The sequence below is a fragment of the Emydura macquarii genome, unplaced genomic scaffold, assembly GCF_026122565.2.
Source record: "Emydura macquarii macquarii isolate MOO-44397 ecotype Brisbane River unplaced genomic scaffold, CSIRO-AGI_Emac_v2 contig_2768, whole genome shotgun sequence".
NCBI classification, from domain to species: Eukaryota; Metazoa; Chordata; order Testudines; family Chelidae; genus Emydura; species Emydura macquarii.
In genome coordinates, this window is record NW_027132905.1 from 41187835 (window position 1) to 41206297 (window position 18463).

Sequence of the window (18463 nt, forward strand, 5' to 3'; positions counted from 1 at the left end):
GCTGCCTTTTAGGCAGGAGTCTTTCCTTTTTATTGTTGAGTTGTTTTCGATTACCAGAACCAGACAATCCATTATCTGTGGCCACCCATGGAATGGGATGCAAGAGGCCAAAGGTTCCGCAGAATCCCTTTCACCACCACCCTAACTGCAGCCCTAGTGAAGTTTCCTTGCACCAAAACTGGCTCTTGGGAAAAGGATTCATCCCTTAGCGAATCCATTAACTTTACTGCCTATTACAATCAAATGAATGGGCATTTATTTGCTGAGTCTCCCATAGCCCTTTCTTGTACCACAAACGTTGGCTCTGTAGACCTGTTTGATTATTAATGAATTTTCCATGGACACTGGAATAAACCCCTCAGTTTGTGCACTGGATCCTCCTTATCTTAACACCACAGGAAATATTTTTGCTTTATAAACCTGGTTGTATTGTTGTCTAGATCTTGGAATCTGCAGCTGCACTGAAGCTACATTGCAATTACAGCAATAAAATAAGACATGGTCTAGAGACGGCACTCTCATCAATAATTCCAACATGTTTTGTAACAGCTTCCCTATGATGACCGTGGCCATTTCCTGAAACTGCATTCTGTCAAGGAGTAAAGAATGCTCTGTAGGAAATGGACATGCAACTTGATAAGCGGATTCTCCTTTGTATTTGGAGGTATTTCCCATGGGCACACTTTACTGCAGGGCGGATGCATTTGACATCATGGAAATTTCAGTAGCTAGGCTGAATTCTCAACATGGATCCTAAACTCTCTGCATCTCCAAGGTACCCGTTGTTTATCTGTTAGTTGTTCGATGAGGGCAATGATCCCACTGAGGAAAAGTCCCTTAAAAGGGAAAAAATATTTCGTATTAACTTCCACTCATCAGCTGCTCCATGAGTTTGAATTCATGCCACTGAAATGGTATTATAAAGGTCACTTAGTTAGCAGAAAACAGAAATATATAGCGCAGGGTCTGATCATTATGATAGCGCCACTTACCGCTTGGGATTCACTTTGCTGTATGCCGCATCATTATTACATTTACAGGGTGGGAGGGAGGGAAGGAGAGACAACTTTCTCCTTTGTGGCTACCCTCACACCCACTCCTTCAGTTTCCCCACATATGCTGAGGATAGGGTATAGTTACAGGGTCCACCCCAGATTTAGCTGACCTAACCACAATGCATGACTTGAGATTACAGGAAAAGGTTTCTACACATCAATTTTGCGCTCTCCCAGTTCCTGGGGCTGCCAGTTCCTGGGGCTGCTCAACACCAGTTAGATCAACCAATGGGCTGCTTTAACTTGCACCAGCTAACAGTCCCCAAGGAATCAGTACTCTGCCTGAGGCTCACCAGAGCACAGCAGCACTCTGGTCATGCTCCCTATAGTGGGAATAGGGAGGGGCAGAGGAGGGAGTATAGAGCCAGACATATGGGCTTTATGCCACACGTAGTTTCCCCTATGCTGAGAAAATACCCATTTAACCAGCCAGGGCAGCTTTACAGACCGTTTGCACAGCTGTGATGGCACAGGAGCTGTTTTAGAAGCAAAGATCTGACCAATTGATTTTAAAAGTATAGGGCAAAATGAAACTTAAATGAGTGGCTAAGGATGCAATATGAATATGGAGGAAAAACAGAGCAAGACCCCAATCCATAATCATAGCACGGGGAAGAGGGGTTTTGACACAATTCTGATTGCAGAGAAAAGCACAAAAAGATTGTTCCACTGGGACTTTCCAGCATAGTTTGAACAAATGGAAAATGAAGAAGGGTGAAAAAGAGGAAGGACAAAGCACAAGTGAGCAGGACCAGCTTGGGCAATCCCCTATGTTTCAAGGGGAAAAATAGACAAATGTGTGAAAAATACAGACCAAAGCTTGCGTTTAAGAGGCACCCGCTGTTATTTTATGGTACAAAATAATATACACTGCAGAATCATACATTTGTATCACAGTATGGGGTTCTTTACAAAATTATGTGACCTTGTGGACAAGGCACTAGACTGGGATTCCTAAGATCTGGGCCCTGTTCCCAGCTGTCACTGGCTCGGTGGGTGACTTTGCCCAAGTCCCTTCGTGTCTCTGTGACTCCATTTTCCCATCTGTAAAATGGAGGTAACAACACAAACCTTACTTATGAAAGGTGCTATTTCAGAGCAGGGTGGTATATTGCTGAAATCTGGGATGCTGACTACATTGATTTAATGTGGGGCACAGGGCATTAGGTGGAATGGATGAGGGTTGCCCCTTGAAATAAAAGCTGCTTGGTCTAGGTCTGCCGTGAAGGGCAACTGTATGTATGAGGGCAACTAGAGCATATGTAGGTACAGCAATATGCACTGTCCCTGTGTAATTTATTTAATCTCAAACCAGAATAAGATGTATAAGGGGAGAGGCATATCTACAGAAGTATGTCACGTGTACTTATTGGTAACTCATTTGCCCATTAAGGTAGTAGGATGAGGCCTATAGGAGGGCTACCGTCCTTCAACTGCCTTTGTTCTCCATGTTATCTTGTGGCTGGGGAATGGATCTCCAAGCCATACCCACTGCTTTCTTCATGCAGCAGTCTTTAGGCTACTGTCAACAAGAACTGTGCATCTCTTTACACTGCTTTCACACCATTTGAGAGAAAGGCACCTTTCCCCATTTGTTTATACTACTTTGCATGCTTACATAGTGCCTTTCTTCAAAGAATCTCAGAATGGTTTATGAGGAGCCGCTCAACACCCCTGTGAATTAAGTAAATATTCTTAAAAATATATCTAGCTGCAGCATGTACCCAGATCCTGGCTAGCATGCATATGGGCCTGTGCTAGCCAAGCCTGACTCCAAGAGTTCACATTGCTGAGCTGCGCATGCCCCAGACTCCGTACAGCTACATGCACACTGATGCTGTAGCTACACATTTGGTGCTAGGATCCATTTCACAGATGTATCCATTTAACAGATGAGTACATTCAAATACAGAGAGGGTAAGTGACTCATTCAAAGCCCTGCTGCATGTCAGGGCAAAGCTAGGAACAGAACCCAAGAATCCTGATTCCCTGCTCTTACTACTAGATCATGCTATAACCCTCTTAACTAGCTTCTCCCCACCGCTTCAATTCTCCCAAACATCCTTCCTGAAGACTCCCTCCTGACCAGAATACTGTTGCTAATTTTCTGTTTTCCAGTCTCAGAAAATATTTAAAATAACTTTTTTGTTCCATAGCAATAGGCAAGCTGAAAGAAATCATGGAATTTAAAAATGTAACTAAGGAGATTGAACTAGTTACTCCCCACCTTTTCCTCCTCCTGTGCTGTGTATTTGGATTCAGTATGAATTAAAAGAAAAACAAAAATCTAAAAAATTAATGTGATCTAGACAATTTGCTACCTGGGCTCCTCCTCGGAAACCAACAGCCATGATTTTCACTGCATTGTTAATAAGAGTTGGCAAAGAGCAGCAGGTCTACAAAGTTCCAGTGTAGGCAAAAGATTTGTGATCCTTTTGAGTAGAGCTGGGGAAAATGTATGATTCTGAGTTAAAATGATGCAAAACTCAAAGTTTCATGTACTTTTGAGGAAAGGCAAGTTAATGATTCTGGCAGAGTGGGGTTTTTTGGTGTGTTTCTTTTTTGTTTGTTTTTTCCTTGTTGGACCAAATGGGATGAAACTTCAAAGCATATCAAAATCAAGGCTAATGTTTCCATGAGCCCCCTTACAAGCCCACTGAATTGCACACCTCCCTTCACACTACAAGTCCCTGGGCACAGACATAAACACAATAGACAGGAAATGTTACAAGCCTTGCTCTGTTTCAGCACAGACCATCAGAAAAGTCTGGTAGACAGTGGCCCCCTGCAATGCCTGCAGATAGCAAGATTACGGAGGAGGCTGCTGGCTTTGGGAACTCCTACAGAAATCACTCGAGGGAGGGTCCTAAATCTTTAGCTGCTGTAAACTGGCATAGTTGCATGATTTAAATGGAACTACATCAATTTACACAAGCTTAGGATCTGACCTGAGGTATTTACCGCCTGTATTGGTGGTGGAATATAGTTCTGAATTTCTCATGTATAATAAATACATTTTAAAAAATATAACATTAGGAAAGGAGATCACGGACTGTACGACAAAATATGCTACGCTGAGTAAAACTTTTTTGCCCTAGTGGATTAATAAGTATTATCACTATAGGAGATGAAAATAAAAATTTTCACAAGAGTAGAGATATATGCATTAAATCTAAGTATGTAGAAGTTTACTCAAAACATCTGGTTTTGAATAACCGTTTTGCTAAGTTTTTACTGAAATGTCTTTCAGGCAAATTCTGTCCTTAGTTTATTATAAATTATCTGTACTTCCACCTAACTTATATATATAGACATAGATATGTATAAACCGGTTAAACCTTTATATAGATACCAAGTATACTCTCTGGTAATAAAACAATCCCTATATACAGGAATTGCAGAAAATTACATGCCAGGATGTGGAACTAACAGTTTGTTTAGATACTCTATTATTTTGAAAGTTGACCTTAGTGTTTAAGACATTGAAAAATCATTAGAAATAACCAATCTACATCTACTAAGGCTATTAACAAAATCTGAATAGGTCTGTAAACCTGTGCCAATAATTTCCTTGGCGTTGACCTTTTCCCAGAATTGTTGTGTATAGTATCTCAAACAAAAGACATTGGCTATGAAACTGCTGGTTGGTAGAGATCAGACTAAGTCTAAGCCTGACTGTGTTTTGATTGAAGTATAAGATTAACATTTTTGTTTTATGGGTTGTTTTTTAACATGTTTTAGACAATGTATTAGGTGCAAATGTAAATATACATAAATACATTGATTAAATAAAATTATTGAAAATATAAACAGCAATAGGAATGGAGGTCATACATATTAAATAATCCAAACATTGAATAATAGGACTGCAGGAATTGGAGTGCACTTTCAGCAGCCAGAACCTTTATTAAAGAGTTCATCTGCAGTGTCTGACCTTAAAGTCTGTGGGCAATGAGAGGGTTACAACAATTCACTCTTAAATTTCTGATGTAAAAGAGTTGAACAGATAGGTGTGCATAAAGGGGAGAGAGAAGTGCATATGCTATCATACGCTTGACTGGGTCACTAGCAGATTTTGAGGCAGATGGGGTTGGGCAGGGATCCCCTCCAAACCAGCAGAATTTCCAGCATGATTTGCTATGGAAGTTTATGCTGCAGCCCTACAAACTCAACCTGGGTCTGAAAGTAAAGCTGGGTTATTTCTGGCTCATACATTATCACTACTAATAAAGATTTTGCTATAGGAATTTGGTTAACAATTCTCAAGGTGTTGCATGAGCTAGTATAGAATCCAACTTGCTCTCCCACTGCTCTGGCAGCTTTGTAATGTTAATTGGTTAAAAAGTAATAAAAACTTATTTTTAACAGTAAGGGAAGCAGATAAGATTCTGAATACGCACAAGAAGCAGGACTGTTGGATAATATGTAATTTTCGCCAAGCCTTTTTACTGATATTTCCCCTTGAGAACTCATTCAATCTCGGTCTATTTCTAAAATCTCTCAGTTCCAGAATCCTCTCTCATTACCAAAATCTTTACAGTCCCTGACTGCAAACGAAAGCAAGGACTGTCTCTTATCTGTATTTGTACATCCCCCAGCACCATGAGGACCCTGCCTTAACTGGGGCCTTTGAACATTGCCATAACAGAAATATTTACTACTTCTACTACTTATCAGCTGGTGATACTTGATTAGCTGTTAACAGTCCATTCAAGTTCTTTTTCTAGTCCCTTTGACAAATTTCCATTCTTCCTGCCATCCTTAAATTATATATAAAATACTTTCCAGTTCAGTCATGTTTAACATATACATTTTAGAGAGGAAAAAAAATCAAATTATTTTAGATTGCCATAAGTGTTATATAAAATGTTGTTATTAACTTAAAAGAGTAACAAAGGTAACTTTTCCCTAAACCAAAACATAATAGCCCCTCTGAGACCATGTTGGCATGGACTCTGTTTTTCTCTAAGTACTGTACAAGTCCAAGTACATCAACAATGTTCAATGAAAAATCCTTAGCAGTATCTACTTATCTAATGCATATTGTAGTGTTTTCAAAGACATCTGTATTAGGTCTTTTCTATGTAACCATTAAAATGAAAACATTCTCCTTTTCCAAGTATGTGGGAGTCAGAGAAAGTCATTTTAAGCAAGAGAGAAGGTAGGAGGGATAGATGATCTATCCCAAGAGAGAATGTTCTTTGTTAAACAAGAAAAGCAAAGACCTAATTTAGTCCCCAAAGTATAACTCAGTTCACAAACGAGATTATTTGCAAGTGAAATTATTACCTATTGTTTAGAAATATAATATATTAATGTTTTATTGTAAAGTATTTTGTCAGCAGTTTTCCCTGTTCTTAGAAAGTAATTAATTTTTGCATACAAATAATATTGTTATTTTAGCTGAATTATTTCAACTTTACAAATTGTATCCAAGTAAAATGTATGAATCTTATGAATTCAGTTGCTCCCAGACTCTGGAAAAAGCAGATGACTTTCACCAGACAGATATAAATACTATTCTCTAAGACAGGACAAAGAAAAAGAAAAAGTTCTATGGCTCCATTGAATGTACAACAATAAAGCACCAGCAGTAGAAAAGTACGTATTTCTAAGGCTTCTATTTGGTGACTTCTAACTGAATAATTTTAGTGGACTAAGGTTTCTAAAAACAACCAAAATAATAAATGAAGAGACCATCTAATATTCCAGAATCACACCAACTCTCTTAAATCACACTCTTTCAGATTATTCCCTTAAAGAGTGTCAGAAGTGAGAAATATTTAATTTATACAATGTCTCTTTTTAATGAAATGTGTGGCAATGGAAAAGAGAAGATAATTGGTATAGGGAAATAAGTGTATTCCCCAAACTAAGTTGGTTGAATTTTAGCTGACAATTTGCTATATAAATATTACTCTCTTTTTCACAGCCCTATTTGATGATTTTCAAGGTGCTTTTACACCTAATTTTTCTGTCTATATAATTATATTTTAAGCCACCTGTCATCTGAGGTAAGAATACTTCTCCCTCAAGACCTTAGACAATGCCCACTGAAATCAATGGATCCAATGGAAGTCAACTGACTTCAGTTATCACTGGTTCACATGCCCAGTTTTGGAGCCCAAATGGTGTCTAACTGCATGCTCCTAATGGCTTCTTTTAAGGTCAATGAGAGCTGCAGGCATCAGCACTTGTCACAGTCAAGCCCTAGGAATAAAATTCTGAAGTTCTAAACATATGTATAAATAAAATGATTCCATTTTACTATTACATTGTATAGCAATTGCTATCCATAACATCTGCAATATTAAGCACTGGGTATCCAGATTAAAGTTTGTAATGGGTTTTTAAATGTTACTTTATTGATTTGTTTGCAATGATAAATGGAATTAAGTTCATTATAATATGCAAGATATTTGATATAATAAATTAGGCCCCAGTCCTGCAATAAGTAAACAATCAATGTATACTATTTCTGTAAATATGAAGTAGGTTAAGCTTAGACATCATAACCTACTGAATAAGAATGATCCCAGATATGTTCTTGACCATATTTTAGGACAATCAAGGAAGAGCGGTTTTCTCAAATTTTGCACAAGCCCCAGTTCTGCTGGAAACAGAACATATGGAATTTAAGTATAAGTAGATTAACATTATGTGTTCTAAAAAGTTGCAAATTCTTTGCCTTAATATTGAGTCCCAATGTATTAATTCTAGGGCCCTGGAAAATTGAAATATAAAATAACCTTCAGGTAAATAACACTTCCAACTCTCAGCAAGTTTAAAATATGTAATTTTGTGATGAAGAGAGACCTGCTGAACCATAGATATGACTTGTCCAGTTAGTCATCTTAAAAAAAAAAAAAAAGTCCTCCATTCTTTCTTTTTAGGCTAATAGCATGACTTTGTGTTATTCAAATTTTTGTTGGAAGGTGAGTCATAATTAAGCAACTGGACTAGGAACATTTCTAACAGGAACTGCTCCAAAGCTGAATTGGGAGTATGCACTTGGGAAGGAAGAACTTGTTGTAATTAGACACGTAGAACTAGATTCTGCCTGTTCAAGCCCCTTACTAAACTCCACATATACTGAAGTAGGTTGCATAGCCCAGAACTAAAATAGGAAGAATTTAGTTCTTAGTTCTCAGATAATATGGAGAAAGGTAAAAATGAAATGGATTCCTGGTTGAGGAGTAGTCTATAATTCTGAAGGCATCTCTTCTAAAAGCTCATGATTCCTGTACTTTTCCCTTTATGAGTAGCATATATGAATGGAACAGACATGTAAAGCAGAGCAAAGCAGTAGTAATGTGTGTGATCTAGTGTCATAGGTGCTTAAAATTATGGGGAAGAAATGTTCACTGGTTTGTTATTGTATGGTTATAACCAAAGATTCATACCATATATATTTAAGTCTAGTAATACAGGGAATGAGATGGGACCCAACCTCAGGGAAAGATACCATCTCATAAGACTAAGGCCTTGTCTACACTAGAAAGTGTTGTCAATGCAAGCTATAGCGATGATCAAAAAGTGCTGTAATTACAATACTTGTGCCTGTCCATGCAGCACTCATTGTGTAGCCAAAACGAGTCCACAGTTGGTGCTCTAGCATTGACAGTGAAAGCAGTGCACTGTGGGCAACTATCCCACTGTGCAACTCGCCACCTTGTGCTGCTAGGAGCTGTGGAAAGGCAGAGAGGATCACAGTGGATCATGGGTGAAGGTTCAACATCCCATGATGCAGTAATTTCCATTCCGTCATTCCATGAGTTTCCAACTACGTTTTGCAACATTTTTCAATGGCCCCAGTTTCCTGAGTGCCCACCATCTCTATCTGAAAGGATGGATCCTGCACTGCTCTCCACTGATGTTGTTAGTGTTCTGAACACATTGTGGCTAGTCATGCAGCATATCATGAGCTCCCAGTTGGAACAGGAATCTGAAAAGACTGACCTGCTGTGTGCCATGAAAATGAATAACACCGGGTTACTGTTTTCATTTATGGAGCATCGGCACATGGTGCACTGCCGCTTTTGAGTGCGTGGAACAAGCGCTGAGTGGTGGGATCGCATCATTATTCAGGTCTGAGATGACAGTGGCTCCAGAACTTTCGAATGTGCAAAGCCACTTTCATGGAACTCTGTGCAGAGCTTGCTCCTGCCCTGTGGTGCAAGGACACCAAAATTAGAATTGCCCTCTCAGTGGAGAAGCATGTGATGATCGCCATGTGGAAGCTGGCAACTCCAGACTGCTACTGGTCAGTCGCTAATCAACTGGGAGTCAGGAAGTCCACTGTTGGACCTGTGTTATCACAGGTGTGCAGGGCCATTAATTGCATTTTGCTATGAAGGACTGTGAGTCTTGGAAATGTGTGTGAAACAGTAGATGGCTTTGCAATGGGATTCCCTAACTGTGGCTGGACAATAGATGGCACGCATATCCCAATTTTGGCCCCGACCCATCTTGCGATGGAGTACATCAATAGAAAGGGGTACTTTTCTATGGTACTGCAGGTGCTGTGGGCATTTCACTGACACCAGTGCAGGTTGGTCAAAGAAGGTGCATGAAGCACAGGAACAGTGGCCTGTATAGAAAGCTGCAAGCAGAGACTTTCTTTCCAGACCAAAAGATTCTAATGGGGGATGTTGAAATGCCCATAGTGATCCTGGAAGACCCAGCCTATCCCTTACTGCAATGGCTCAAGAAGCCTTATATGGGCAACCTGTATAGCAGCAAGGAGTGCTTCAATAACAGGTTGAGTAGGTGCAGAATGACCACTGAATGTGGTTTGGAAGATTAAAAGCTTGCTGGTGATGCCTTTATAGCAGGTTACACCTAAATGAGGAAAATATTCCCATAGTTATAGCCGCCTGCTGTGTGCTCCATAATATTTATGAAGCTAAGGGTGAAAAGTTTCCCCTGGGTAGAGCGCACAGGTGGATCACCTTGTGGCTGACTATGAACAACCAGATGTCAGGGTTATTTCAGGGGCACAACAGGGGATCATTCATATCAAGGAGGCCTGAAGGAGTCATTTTGACAATGAGCAACAATAAGGTGCCTTTGTAAACAGTGCTGTGCCATGCTATGACGGCTATCCAGCTTGCACTGTGTATAAATGTGAGCTGCAACCACTGTGTGCAAGAGAGAAATAAAGATTGCTTATTCTCGACAGAGTATGCCTTTATTAAATAACAGTTATTCACAATACACACAAAAAGCTGGGCTGGGAAGGGGAGAAAGCAGTGAGGACAGTGTGAGCTATGACGGCTAGGTGTAAGCCCAGCTGTTGTTCTGGAAGCTGTCTGAAGGGGTGGAGTGAATGGGGTACTGAGACAGGCCGGGAGTTTGGTAGGAATGTGTGCGTGGAGTTTAGGGAGGGCATGGAAAGCACTTCTGTATTGGCTGGAAGAAGAGGGTGAGCATGCATGAATTTAGCCTGCAGCATTATTAGTGACTTTAGTTGCTCCATTTGCTTCTCCATGGCTTTTATCATGTGCTTGTGACCTGCTATCACGCGCTCCTGGTTTTCTCTCCTCTCCTGCCTATCAATTTTCTGATTTTCAGACACAGTGTGTCTCCATGCCCTTTTTTCTTTTTATTCTGCCCCAGAGGACTGAAGGAGTTCTTGGAACATCTCCTGTTTGCTTCTCCATGGTCATTTTCTTATTAGCTGCAGGTACTTGGCAGGTGAGGAGGAATTTCCCCTCAAGGGCATATCCTTTGGCTGGAACAGAGCTGGGACTGCACAGCCTCCTCTCCCCAAATGCTGATCAGATCTAAAAGCTCCAGTGTGGTACAAGCAGGAGAGCATCTGGTGAGTGGAGCTGTCATGGTCAGCTGGGAAGATGAGATGGGAGCTCTCCACACCAACCAAGCAGGAAGTGGAATTTAAAAAATTCCTGGGACTTAAAGGGGGAAGGGCAGATGGCTGCAGGGCAATGGAGTTCAAACTGATGGCCAGAGTGGTCAGGATGGGCATTGTGGGACACTTTCTGGAGGTCATTTACTGCAACATATCCAAGCGCAGTGTCTACACTGATGCTTTGTCACTAAAAGTGTGGTGCAAAAAGCTCTATGTCTCTCGTTGAGGTGGTTTTATTTTGTTTCAGAATCAAGGGAGTTGGGTCGGTGGGGGGGTGGGAATTGCAGTGTGTACACCACCACTGTTTTAGTGCAAAAAACCAACTTTGGTTGACAAAAGTCTGTAGTGTAGACCAGGCCTAAAAGGTGGTTTTCTATTTCCCAGTGAGTTCAGAGCCTTGTTTAAAGACAAAATACTTTTTTGGACTTTAAATTTGCCAAGACACTTCTGGATACAGTCAGACTGGAAATGGGCCAATCTGTTTTGGCAATTAAAGTTGATGAAATTCCACAAGAGCTCTCAGGCCTGAACTTTGCTTATCAGTACAGATTTTTAGCTTCTATGTGCCATATCATTTTTGTATTTTTAATACTGGGTGGTCTCCCCTTCATTAAACACAAATTTTAGGGTCTCAAAATGACATTTTAATCTCAGCTAGTGTTTAAAAATTACCCATCTATATGTCTATACAAAAGAGGCTGTTTTGACTAGAACATTGCAGCAGTTGTGTTTATAATTACACTTTAAACACTTTACGAACACTCAGTAAACCAGACAATAAGTCTCTGAAGTAGTTAAGTCTCATCACTAGTTTACAGATGGGAGAAATGAAACATAAGAGAGATCAAGGCCCCAGTCTTGTGTACATCTATGCACATGCCCAAATTTACACATGAGTAGTTCCATTGACTTCAGTGGGACTATACCTGTTCATGGAAGTAAACACACATAAATGTTTGTAGAAATGGGGCATAAGCAAATTGCCTGAGGTTACACAACAGAACAATAATAGAATTGGGAATGTAACCCAAGACTCATGAGCTCAGTCCTCTGCTCTAGACACCTAAGTCAGTTTCCTGGTTTGTTACTGGTAAGTTTGAGGGTGGAGTCCTTAACTTCAAACACAGTATGTATGATCTTTCAAAAAACATTTGAATAGTTATTATACAAACAAAAATAAACAAAAACATAGATATCTAAGTTATTTCACATTAGACTAACACGTGTCAGGTAACTCATTCTCTGGAATCATAATAATCAAAACTATCCTTACTCTTAGTAACTACCATAACTACACAGTTCTGGGGTGGAATTGTCGCTCCTTTTTTTTATAAGCACATTTCCTAGCATGCACCTCTTCACATACCTTGCAATTTAAATCCTGGAGGAGGCAATTGCTTCCCTATACAGGAAAGTTTGGAAGCTACGAGGAGCAACTTCTTTTCTTTGGTTTATTAAGCAATAGTCATATTTCTTTTTTAGTCTTTATTAGTACATTTACAGGTAGGATTTTAAGCCACTTTTTTCTATATGTTTTACTTGGCATATTTTAAAGATTTTGTTTGGCCCTTATGGGCTTCCTTGTAACTAGTTAGGCACGAACAGAAATCCTCACATGTGACTTAATGTAAGAAAATACAGAAAAATGTATTTGGGACTGCTAATGGGAAAAGACTGGTGTAACTGTATACTTACTTCTGTGCCATTAGGAAAGCAGGCCTTATTGATAGGGCACTAAACTGGGATGCAGGAGATCACTTAATCTCTCTGTACCTTAATCCCCATCTGTAAAATAAGAATAAAACTTTTGTTCCCCTATCCTTTCTTTTGCTTATTTAGATTAAACTCATTAAGGGAGTATCTCTTACTATATATCTGTACAATTGAGCTTCAATCTGTTAGGGCTATGGGCACTGCTGCAATACAAATAAAGCCCTATAGGGACATCTGTGTTTGATTATACTGGATTATGTCACTGCTTGGTTTCTGAATCTCCTAGGGAAAGATGGTAAAATAAAAGGGAACTACTTCTAACCTTCTTGCCTAGTAGTTTTCTCTTCAAGACCATGAAAGTGAATAGGTTTCTTACGTCTTTAAAAAAAAATCTCACTTAGGCCTCTGACTGTTGTCGTTTTCTTTGTTCAAACCCCTTTATTTTGGATGGATAATTTATGCTCATGGTAAGTATGTTAACTTTGTAATAAAAGGAATTTTTTTCTTTGCAATGGCACCTTTACTTTGGCTAGGCTCAAAATTTAGTGTTTTTGTTTTTAAATTGGTCATCCTTTACAAAACCTAAACTGCCTGAAAGGTTGTCCTGACATTGAGAATGCTACACCTGGATTTAAACACTTCCGTGTAGCATCACAGAGCTGCAGAGACCTCCAGAAGTTAAATCCAGACCCCTGTGCTCAGGCAGGACCAAGTAAACAAATGAAACACTGCAGTAGGGAGACTGGGAACCAGACAGTGACCTGACCACTCTGCATTTCATGGTCCAGAAGAGAGAAATGCAAGAAGTAAATGGTGTAACTAGAAAAACTTCACTTGGCCTGATCCCCATTCTCCTAATTCCCTCCTTTATCTCCCTTTCACTTCTGCCTCCAATGTTGTATAGAGGCTAATTAAAGAGCTTTGGGGTGAGATGGGTTGGCTCTGCATGGCGGATATGAATTCTGTGCTGTGGCAGTGCGGATGGCTAATGTAAAACTCCAGCACCTACAGCTCCAAGGAGCTTTATACCACAAATAAGGCTTTCTCCTCAACTCTTAGAGCCCCCCAGGCCCAGTTTAGTCCCTTTGTGGCCCTTGTTTCCCTAACCCCAATTCACTCACCCTTCCTTTCACCCCCCACTTCCTCTCCCCACCTGCCCCTCACCATTGCTGCTTCGCTTCACCTCACTTCCCTCCCCTCCTCCCCATTGCTTTTCAGTGTTCTGCCCTCCTCCCCTATTGCCCCACAGCCCTCCCGTCATCCCCAACCCCTGCCTCCAGTGCCCTTCCCCCAAGCCTCCCCTATTGCCCCACAGCCCTCCCCTCATAGCTTCTCAGACCCCTCCCCCACCCCAGTGCCCTTCCTCCAAGCCTCCCCTATTGCCCCACAGCCCTCCCCTCATACCTTCTCAGACCCCCCCCCCCCCGTCTCCAGTGCCCTTCCTACTGCCCACCCCAGTGCCCTTCCCCCAAGTCTCCCCTCTCCTCGTCTTTCTCACCTCCCGTCAGCCGCGCTGGGCGCGAGGCGGGGCCAGGGGCCGGCCCGGCAGCCGGGGTTTCCCGGCCGGGCCGCACGGGCGGGGCGGTTACCGCGCCCAGGCAGAGGCAGGCTCCGGTTCCCGATGGCTGCAGGGAGCTGAGCGGGGGACCATCCAAGCGCGCGAGGAGGAGTCGAGAACCAGCTGCCCCCCTCCCCCCTTCCCTCGAGCCGCCGCCTCCCCGGGACCGGCCAGACGCAGCGCGGGCGGCTCCCCCAGCCCGGCTGGGACTCAGCGGGAGTGGGCAGGGGCCGCGGACACAGCGGCCCCGTTGATGAGCAGCGGCCGGAGAAGCAGGTAAGGGCCTGGGGACTTTCTCCCCCTGCAGACTCTGGCTGCCCCACTCCCCAGGTTTCCGTTGACCCCCCCCCCTCCTGTCTCCCCGCCCTTCTCACTCCCTTTTCCCCCTCCCCCCATCAGCCCCCTTCCTGCCCCTTCACCAACAGCCCCCCTTCATACTCTCTCGACCTCCCTTGCCCCTAGTTTGTCCAGCGCCTAGCACAGAGAGATTGAAAATAACCTCCCTCCCTCCTCGCATTCAGCTTCCCCTTGCAAGTCTCTGTGTAACTGCTGGAGGAAGAAGAGGTGGGGGGTAGGAGTGGGAGTGAGAGTCTTTCTTTTGAAGGTTTTTTTAAGACCAGCAGGGAGGAGAACCCGGGTTTTGCAGGGTTCCATTTTTAATTGCAAGTAGGCTGGAGTGAGCTCCATTAGGCACTGTGCTGTTTGTGTGTGTGTGTGTGTGTGTGTTAAGATATAAAGGTGAGTTGGCAAAGAAACCGAGCCCTATAGAGGGAGTGTTGGGGGAGAGTCTCAAGAAAATGCTGTGGTGTGTCTCTGTGCTGTAATGGTGGATAATTGCTTAAGAGGAGACAAACAGGGTAAGACTGCTCCACCACGTAGCCCCCAACCCAGAAAAGGGAACATCTGGGGCTTGGAGGAGGGGTTCACTGTTTTGTGCTGTGGGAGGAAGGGGGGGTACGTTCTGTAGTTTTGTTAAAAACCGTAAGAAAGGGATCTATCTAGCTTGCATATTTGTTGTTCTTCCATCTGTTATGGTACTGCATATTTTTGAATGCCTGTAAGTGTAATATCGAAGATCATGGAGGATGTTTGCTACAGCAGAATAAGGGAGTTTCTCCATGGAAGAAATGTTAAAAATATTAAAAACAAACAAGCCCCCCCCCCCATGTTCACAGCTTAGTTATGAAAAGGTTTTGAGTACATTATTTTTACCCATTAACGGTGTTTTCAAAGTATAGCCTTTTGAATTTCAATTCTGAAACTGCATATAAAAATGAAAAAGGATGGAAAGTCTTGTGTATATTTTAAGTAATGAATATGAGACTAGGGAATAGGCGAGACTTTTAAAAAAAAGAATCTTGTCTAAAAGAAAGTCAGGATGACATAGAGGTTGTTCCAAGATGTCAATTTATCATTTGTGAAGATCAGCTGAAATTTTAACAGATGTAGTTTTTTTCAGTTTTCTCTGGCAAAGCCACTACTTGGGACTCATTTTAAATGAGGCATCCTTTCCAGGATGTTAACTGCCACATTATTAAGTATTGTCTACACACTAGAAACAAAGAGGAAAGAACATCTTATAATAAAAGGAAGCTTTAAAAAATCCAGCTAAATTGTTCTTAAAGACAACTGATTGAACTCGAGGAGAAAGGATTTAAACTGAAAATTAAATAAGACACACAACATTTTGCAGTTTGATCATTTCTGCACCTAGTCATGGGAGACTTATTCCATATTTTGGAGCTTGTTTGCTGAGCACAAGGATATGAATCAAGACAAAGTGCTGTTGATTTATATGTGAAAAAATAAGATATTGCACTGAAATCTAAACCATCCCTAAGTGTTATGCATCAGTCTCTTTAGATAGAGTTTATTTTTGGGGAGTGGGGTGATAGTGCAGTTGTTTTGGTGGCTGCAGCTTACTGAGGGTGTGTGTTTGATTTTCTTTTTGCTCTGAATGAATGGATCCTTATGTGCCTGGGCCCAATAACTGCAACAAGATGGCGTTTGCAGCAAGGCAGCTTTCTCATTTTCAACTCCTCCTCATCATAGCTTTGCCAAACTAGATCTTATTCCTTACTTGTATTTTAGATGTCTCTTTTGTTTTTTGTTTGCTTTCTCCTATTTTTTTGTGGTGGGAGAGAGATTGGGGGAATAGTAAAACAAACGTTGAGGTTTTTCTTCCTATTTTAATTTGTGTAGGTTTTCCCCCAAATAGATGGGAGGATAGACTAGGTGGGAGGAGTAAATAGTTTATTGAAATTTTCACATAGGCTGTGACAGGATAAAGCAGTAACATGATTTTGTTCTACCATCTGATGCCTGTTATAATGGCATTTAGAAACATTTTTCTTTGTTTTCTGTTTTAGCCACAAATAAACTTTAAAAAATATTTTTCCATAAAACAGAATGTATATATAAAATCCTGTGTGAATAGCTTTGTATAATTATGTTTTAGCAGTCTAGTAATAATCAGACCCCAAGTAGTCATTTTTTGTGATCGAAAGAAGAAAGCTCCCTTCTGCTTGAGAATGTTCAGATAATTTGTGGAGGCTTCTAAAACTGCATTTGACCTGAAATTGTTGTCATACTTAGGCCATTATTTTTTCCATTATAGAGAGATGGAAGAAAAAGGTTATTTGGATATCAAGACCTTTTTCTGTGTTTTATATGGTGTGTGTCATATTTTAAAATTAAATTAACTTTTAAAAAAAGTGACCTTATATCCTCCTGAAAGGTGCAAATGTCCTATTGGTAGTTTATCATGTTGTTTGTTATTTATGCGAGTGTTAACTTTATTTCTAACCTAAACACCCTCAATAAAATAAACTCTTTAGGTTGTACTTAACAAAACAGACTTACTCCAAAGCTTTTTCAGATGACTGTTAGCAAGTTTAAAATACATGTTACACTACTCTAAAAATATTCGGCTGCTTTAGAATATGTCTTTTGTATTCAGATGACCTCTAAACCCTTGATAATGGATCAGGAGTTTTAGTACTGCTCTATGGATTTATTTTTGTATAATCCATCATTTGCCATTGGTTATACTCTAAATAACCAATCTGTTTTATAGCTTACTTTTGTATTGGGCTAGCTACACAAACCTTATTCGTGATTAAAGTTTTAATTTCCATTTTTGTATTTTGTATCAGAAATGCACAGTGTTCCCATTTTCCAGAATGAAGATAAATATTGAAGAAATCTATATAATCCATAAATAATAAAACATCTATATAATTAGTCCAATAAATCATTTAAAGGAAACTTGTTTAAGAACTGGCCAGTGTTAAGTTTCAATTTCAATATCTTTTTATGTCATGGAATTTGAAACTAGCTTCACTAGTACTTAGTATTTCAGATTTTTCACTTTAAGAATAAGAACTGGAAAAATAAAGTAGGGTCCTATATTGGGTGACTACAATCACTTGCCATTTATCTCTGCTTAGTCCTTGTAGCCACCAGGTCATTGTGTAGGAAGCACCCTGTCATGAAACCTTTGTTGGTGCCTAGTGATTGAAATCCACTGTAAATCCAGCTGGAACAGCTTTGAGGCCATCTCCTCACTTTGAGGGATGTATTTGAAGATGGAATGTTAAACCTAATGAGAATTCAAAATTTCTTAACAAAAGAAAGCCAATGTTTCCCACCATTTGAATGCATATAAAATTTATAATATGGCAGCAGTTATAATCTCATCCAACTGTGAACATTTAATAAAGTAATCTTAAATTTAAAAACTGAAACAACTAAAACTATTTCCTTATTAGGGTATTAATATCCTTGGAAATTAGTAATTACCGTGGAATTTGAAGAGTAGTTTGGCTTCTGGTTGTTGCATACACAGCATGTAAATATGATTGCTTTGGAATATATTAATTAACAACAAATACATATAATCTTTTGTGTGTAGGACACCCTTCCCCCAAACCAAACAAGATGTTGCTGGTGGTTATATGTAACAACTTCCTGGTGTTCTGAAGGTCTAAGTTAGGTCATGTAGGAAACTAACTGATCTTCCTTAGCAGTTATGTTTTGAATTTTGATTTCTCAACCACAGTATAAAGTTAGAGATAACAGTAATTATAAAATCAGAGTGTAGGAATATAAACTGTATATGTAACTTTACTAAAGTTTATGCTTTTTTCTTAATTCCTTTAAGAAGGATCTTAATTTAGATCCCTTCATAAAGCTATGATCCAGAAATATATTCTTAACAAAGCAAGATAAATTGTCTTTCTTTGTTAGGTTGGTTCCCTGCAACTC

General features: G+C 40.4%; 2 protein-coding genes across 6 annotated transcripts in view; one reads left to right on the top strand and one right to left on the bottom strand.

Annotated features, from left to right (window-relative positions):
• Nucleotides 1–14235, bottom strand: part of CALML6 (calmodulin like 6) — a 53597-nt gene extending 39362 nt beyond the window's left edge. For 2 of the 3 annotated variants that reach the window (XM_067567200.1, XM_067567199.1), the window contains exons 1-3: nt 14138–14235; nt 12622–12711; nt 9015–9223 (exon numbers count right to left, since the gene is read on the bottom strand). The gene's annotated coding sequence lies outside the window, so the exon portion shown is untranslated. The remainder of the gene's footprint in view (nt 1–9014; nt 9224–12621; nt 12712–14137) is intronic. The other variant, XM_067567201.1, reaches the window with a different exon arrangement.
• A 27-nt stretch (nt 14236–14262) lies between these two features.
• GNB1 (G protein subunit beta 1) overlaps nt 14263–18463 on the top strand; it is an 84493-nt gene continuing 80292 nt past the window's right edge. For 2 of the 3 annotated variants that reach the window (XM_067567190.1, XM_067567191.1), the window contains exon 1: nt 14266–14473. The gene's annotated coding sequence lies outside the window, so the exon portion shown is untranslated. Of the gene's footprint in view, nt 14474–18463 lie in introns of all 3 variants that reach the window. The other variant, XM_067567192.1, reaches the window with a different exon arrangement.